The following is a 7,048-nucleotide window of genomic DNA, read 5'->3' as shown; positions in this document are numbered from 1 at the left end:
CGTACTCAGAGTCCGAAAAAAAAAAAAAAAAAAAAAAAAAGAAAAAGACTAACTTTAACATGAGATATAAAGTTTTGAACAATCATAAAATATGAATCAGAATGTTGAAATGGACAAAAAAGACAATCTAGAAGATTGACATTGTAGAAATTTTTTTCCCCCTCGTTAAACCAAGTAATTATAAAATAATCTGGAACTATCACAAATGCATATTGTCCTCTCTACATAATAATAGATCTTATTAATTAAATTTATAATGAAACGGATGAGCCCATAATTCATGTGAGAAGGGTGAGTATACATTTATTTTAGCCCCAAAATATTCTATAATTATCCCCTTAAACAATTGCAGTTAATTAAGATAGGTTGGGTTCTAGGGGAAGCTCTAGAAATCATGAGGGCATGAAAAAAAAACCAATAAATATGATGATAAATAGTATAGCATCAGTGAGTTTCAGTGGGATTTGGGGATTAAATGATAAACTAGTTTATAATCCCATGCATAATAATTATATATAAACAATTGCAATTAACACACACAGACATACATCATATATGATACATAGTAACGGACCGTACATATTAATAGTATTACATAAATAACTTATGAATTTGAATTATTTTTAGTTACATAATAAAATGGCTCATAAAAGTAAAATCATTCAAACTCTCTATGCTTCTAATTTTATATAGAGCTAGATATATGATTAGGTTTTTTATGGTTATTTATATTAGACTCCTCATTTTCTATATTAAAATTATCTTACTTGGCATAAAAATTTAAAAACTTAAATGAGACACCTAGTACAAAATTAAACTCTAATTGAAATCCAATTTGAAATGTAATTGAATTTTCTTTCAGTTTTGGTTAGCAAGGATTGCTATAAATTCCGTTGAACAACCTTTCAAGAATCTTTGGGCCTTCTCTTTTCTTTCTTTTCTTTTTTGCTTCTTTTTTCTTTTATTCCTCTCCCCCTCTTTCCTCATAATTGTCCTTTTTTGCTACATAGGACGGCGAACATTTTAGCATAAGTAACAAAAACAAAGGCAGCCGAAAGTGATATACTAAGGGTCCTAAAGTTATAAAAAAGGTATTTGTCAATATAGTATCATCATATTTGGTAGTTAACTAGTTATTTTAAGCTTAATTAGACCTTTTTCTGCATACTTTGACCTTCTTCAATGTCATATTTATAACTTATTCCCCTCTTTGAAAAAAAAAAAATTCCTTCAAACTTTGTTTCTTTTATGGCCAATACAACTTCAATAAGTTTCTAGACATTAAAAAAAAAAAAGTTTCTAGACATAACTTTTTTCACAAATATTTTCACAACGGCTAAGGTGATCAATTATTAATGACATATAATATAATGGTGTTAATTAGGGGTGTCCATGGATTTGCTGGACCCGATTCACACAATTAATCCGACTGGACCAAACTTGACCCAATCTGATTTGGTGGCTGTGGCGGTCAACGATGGATGGTAGGTCAAGTGGCACACAGGTTCCCTTCTCCAAAACCTGATCCACCATATCCGATAGATGAGGAACTCAAAATTTGGCGAGATCTTTGCCATGCAAGTCTTTGGCAAGATCTCATCAAATCTCCATTGAATTTTCACAGTTTTGAGAATTTTATTGCCTCTCTTCATTGTTAGTCGTTTGTTGCCCGTGCTAACCGATTTGTCGCCACTCTTGGAGAGCTTGATCCATTTGATCCACTGCACCTTGTCGGTTGACGTTAGGTTGTAGTTTCTCCACCCGATCAATTTGGGTTGGGCACACACCCAACTCAGACTAACTTGTGGACACCCCTAGTATTAATGGAAGAATATATATATATATATATATGAGAATCAATAACTTTTTTTAAAGTAAAAAACAAGAATAATAATATTATTAAAGATATCAAGAACCAATAAGAAAGGGAGAAACGCCACCTCCAACTGAAGTGGATAAAACATGACTAAGGATGGAGAAAATGGGAATCCTTATTCTAAGATTACAAAAAATTTCCTAACTAGCAATCGCTTGGGTGAGGGTTTTACTCGATCCGCAATATGTGTGACTTTTCAAGAAGAGAAAGATTTTAAAAGCATTAAAATATCTATTATTGTTGAGTAAACATGTGTGAGTAAAGTCACATGTTGAATAATAATGAGAAAAATAAGTAGTTAATATAACATAGTTAAATCCAAACTCATAAGTTTAAAACTTTTGGTTAGGTGGTATCCTTATATATTTTATCAACTACTTGATTGGAATTTCTCTAAAGTTTTAAGCCAAAATACCTTCCAAACTAAGAAGCATGCTTCTAGTGCTCGCATTGAGAACCAAGTATTCAGAGTTTCAGGCAAACACCAAACTATTTGAGCCACATAATTAAAGATATACACAAATGCTTAACTCAACAAACTCCAAAGCCTTGTAACAAGATGTACTAGTGTGCATTTGGGAAGCAACAAAAATTATAAATTATTTTACCATTCAACTTATTTTTACTATTATTTATGGGCTCCATTTCACTTTTTGGTACTATTCATGTGCTCTACTGTATTATTTCAATTAACTTTTACCTTTATCTACAATACTTTCAGCAAAATAAGTGAAATTCAAACAAACCCCCTAAACTCTCACCGTCACCAACGAAGAAAACATGACAAAGGTCATCATCAAGATATCATATACCCATTTGATATATATGTGGGGTCTTTTTCTTCTTTAATGAGCACTATCATTGATAGTTTAAGCATGCGCACGTACAGTTTGTAAGCTTGAGTGGAACATAATCAGAATGAGTAGCTCTGCAAATCATTTTTCAAGGTAAATTAGGGTCCTCATTATTATTCTGTTGAGCTCACAATGTACTAATAAGCGTTGTCCTTAAGATATTATAACAGTTGCTTTGTATAAACTTTCGATATATTTAGTCAATTCATTAATCTGTTCTGAAAAGATGAACTTGTCACATCAGTAGAAGTATATGTTATCTTCGTTTTTTTCTTTAATAAATAATCATGGTTAGCCAAAAAAAAAAAAAGAGAGAAGGGATACACTTATCGTTGAAAAATCAACCCAGAGATAGATTCTGGGGACGGTTGGATATAGAAATAGAGACCATATACATATATTAAAAAAAAAAAAAAAAAGTGCGACAAATTTGATAGGCTAAACATTTATATTTTTCTTTGGCAACTGTACGTATTACTACTGTATTAGCTTAAGTATATTTTGTTTAAAATAAATTATCTTTTGGTAGTTAATAATGTGCTTTGACTTTTTCCCTCTTTCTCTATTTTACTGCCATTTTTACGTAGAAGACTTAGGTCAACATGGTGTTTCTCTTTTCACCATGTAGACATAAACTCATAATCATTTCTTCTCTCATTGAGCACCACCTTGAATTTTCGTTTCAACTTTTTTTTGGTGGAGTTCCTCGAGAACTTAATGTCACTCTAAAAAGCAATATATTGCTAAGCACAGGAACACAATTTTCCTGTGAATTTAGTCAATATACTAAAACTGAAGAAAGTGGCTGACAAGACAAATTGCAAATTTAGTCATGTTACATGTGTGTGTGGGCTTAATCATCCAGCAAAAAAGGGAGGAAAGTAAAACCATGAATCCACATAAATCTTTTTAGTGTAGTAAAATCATGAGTTTTACATTGCACGAAAAAATATTTTAGCACTCAAATCAAGTGGACATGATACCAACTGAATAATCATTAGGAATTATATTATTTAACATTATCTAAAGTACCAACTTGTAGCATAATTTATGTTGAAGATTGTACAAAAAGAATATTATCAAATTAAAACTATGGCTTCAAGCTCGATGAAAAATGGCAGTCAAGAGCATAAGAGATTGCACATATATAGCAATATTTTTTTTCTCATCACTATGATGAGCTTTAGTGTGCGTGGGGGCACAAAGTTGCTTTCTATAAATCAAATTTCAAATGGAAGTGGCACTAAATATAATGAGAAGAGATATAAAAAGCACGCCACAATCATAATTATCTCTCTTAGCCAAAACCCCTCCCTTTTAATTTCCGTGAATATTCAAACTCACTTGATACAAACCAATCATTCCATAAACTTTCTATGTGAGCGTGAAGCAATTCTTGATCAGCATTTGCTTTAGGTGCTTATATTAAAAGATTGATTTGATTGTGTCCCTCACATCACACAATTGCAAGTGTGTACACGTGCGCAGAGAGTGAAAGAGCCTCTAAATTTAACCACAAAAAGATTAGCTTGCCACATATCCACATAGAGCCGTATATCATATATGTCATTTTGATTTAACGTTTTGATATAGTTTTCATCTTTTGAGGAATCACACTCCTTCCACAAAAAAGACTCAAGAGGCAATCATGAGCAAGTCAATGATGGGGTTCACAATTTTTTCTTATTTTTTTAAAAATAGAGTCCATAAACTACATTAAATAATCTTAAAGGAACCCGTGCAAAAACCCCATATTAATTAATATTATGATAGTGCTCGATCGGCATTTCTAAGGGGCATACTCACCTCCATTTTAATTTAATGAAAGGTCTGTTTTTCACTTGAGCCCACCTTCAAATTTTCATATTCCAAATTACCCCACTTCCATTCATTGCATTCATCTAAAAATTCCAATTGAATGAACTTAATTTTGAAATTGTTAATGACCCTATTGCAATTGTCGTTATTTTTATGCAGATTCGCGGAGACTCTTGCTAGGTGCCATTTCGTTGTTAATTTTTTTTTTATTTGTTGAAAGCTTATTTACTGATAATTGGTTAAAGTATTATTAGACTTTAAAAAAATAAGTCAAAGAATTTTAAAAAATCAAATAATACAAAGCTTTACCCAAGCAACAAGTATATAGGTCGTCACAAACTTGCACTCAAAAAAAAAAAAAAAAAAAAAAGAAAGGAAAATGGTACGAGTGATTCGAGAGTGTGTCAACTGTCAAGTATAAGTCTAATTAGGTTGTCAACGCCATAGTCACTAATGAAGTCTTAGTCATGGAGTCCTTGTGATATGACAATTAAATGATTAATGTATAGTACTAGACTCTTAAATCTGGACTGCGTTTGTTTCATCACTTCGAAACATTGAAAATTCTAAAATCAAGTTTGGTTTTCAATTGATTAATAATTTCACCAGCCATTGACCCACAAAAGGCTTCTTTAACAAATCAAATAATGGACGGAAGTGGTTTCGTGGCAAATTTTGCAACCCTGACTAGCATTTCTAGTAAGAAGGACAAAGAAAATAATATGCTAAAAATGTCTGACAGTTCCTTCCAAGAAGGAGTATTCTACCCAAACCAAGTTTTATGATGTTATACATTGGTGTTAAACAATATTAACAGCATTTCAAAGTTGAGTAGTATTGGAAATACAAAATTTTCACATTTTTTTTCCATAATTGTTGATATGATGATTTGTGTTGATATATTGGAGCCATTATCTTTGTTAAAGCTACTTTGATGCTAAATTAAAAATGCAATGATATCATGTTAAATATATACTTTGATACCATATTAAAGATGCTCTGATTTTTCTGTAAATGTAGGTTGGTAGATCAAACTACACAGCCCTCGTTTTGTTCTTATATTACTCTTTACACTTCCGCATCAACAATATTTTCAATATCTCCCCAAATTTGTTAAACATGCTGTCACAGCTTCCTTTACATGGTATTAGAGCATCTTAAACGTTCATAAATTAAAAAAAAAAAAAAAATTAGAGCATCTTGAACAACTTTCATTTTGATCTATTCCTTACGCCACTTTTAGTATGTATGAATCACAGTAGATATGTTAGTAATTATGAAAAATGATGTACCCTTCAACTCATTTGTTTTGAGATTGTTCTCTCTTGTAATAAGTGCTTAAAATTGTTGCAACTTGTAATATATATGTGACAGCCATCACATTGAGCCCTGCAATATGTGATCCCAACTGATGTGGATTGTACCATCTAATTTTAATAGGACTACTTATGATTATTAATTTAAGTGATCCTCCAGTAGGCTCTAGCTATATTTAATTTGTCTCACCTTGACAACGATTGAATTTGGATCACTCATTGACTAATGAAATTTTACTAAAGGGTCCAGACTTGAACAAGGATTTGGCCATCAACAGATGGCACATTAGGCCTATCAGATCGCAAACAAGACCCGAAATAAAGCATTATAATTTAAAAGATCAGTGAAGCATAGCCAGTAAAGTAGGAATAAGTTTTTGTTTGGGTGACTAGGATTATTCCAACTTGCCTGGCTCTTGTAAATAATAACTAAGTCAAAGAATGAATAACCATATTTGCAAAGTTTATATACTCTGAATGTTTATTTATTTATTAATTTATTAATTTTAATTTTAATTATTATTATTATTATATTTTATTTTATTTTTATATATCCGTTCTCATCCAAAAATGGTAGGTTGCAAAGTCGAAGATTATCTTTTAACTGTTCCTCAAAAAATAAAAAAGTCTGTCTTTTAACCTACTACGTACTAACATTTATACCTATAAAATGGGTGGTCAACCTGAACCAGAGAGCCCAAACCATTAACAAGAGGAAAGAAGTAAGTTGAAACTATTCTCATCATGATATCTACGAAGGTTATTGACATTGAGACTCAGCTTTAATTGCTACAAATAGAGTGGGATTGGTAAAGCTTCTAGGTTTGAAATCTCATCAGGATTAATGGATATAAATAAAATAAAATAAAACACACGATAACTTCATGTTTTAACTTCTAAGAGCATCCACATCCGGATGCTAAATCTCATATTATTTTACAATCTCAAAAAGCTACTTTATCTATTATATCATCCCATTTTACAATACACTCAACATCCTAAAATTCTATATCTCATCCTTTTATTAAAATATTATTTTTTTAATCTTTCTTTATTATTACTTTTCCAACCATCATTTTTTTGTTTCAAATTCAACTGCTTTTTCAAATTTTTCCAGTCCAACGGTTGGAATACCCCTGCCAAATTTTTTTTCTTTTCAATTCCTTCCCCCCCCCTGTCGTTAT

Source organism: Quercus suber, unplaced genomic scaffold (genome assembly GCF_002906115.3).
Source record: "Quercus suber isolate HL8 unplaced genomic scaffold, Cork oak 2.0 scaffold_44, whole genome shotgun sequence".
Lineage (NCBI taxonomy): Eukaryota > Viridiplantae > Streptophyta > Magnoliopsida > Fagales > Fagaceae > Quercus > Quercus suber.
The sequence above is the reverse complement of the archived record's forward strand: the minus strand, read 5'-3'. Positions refer to the sequence as shown.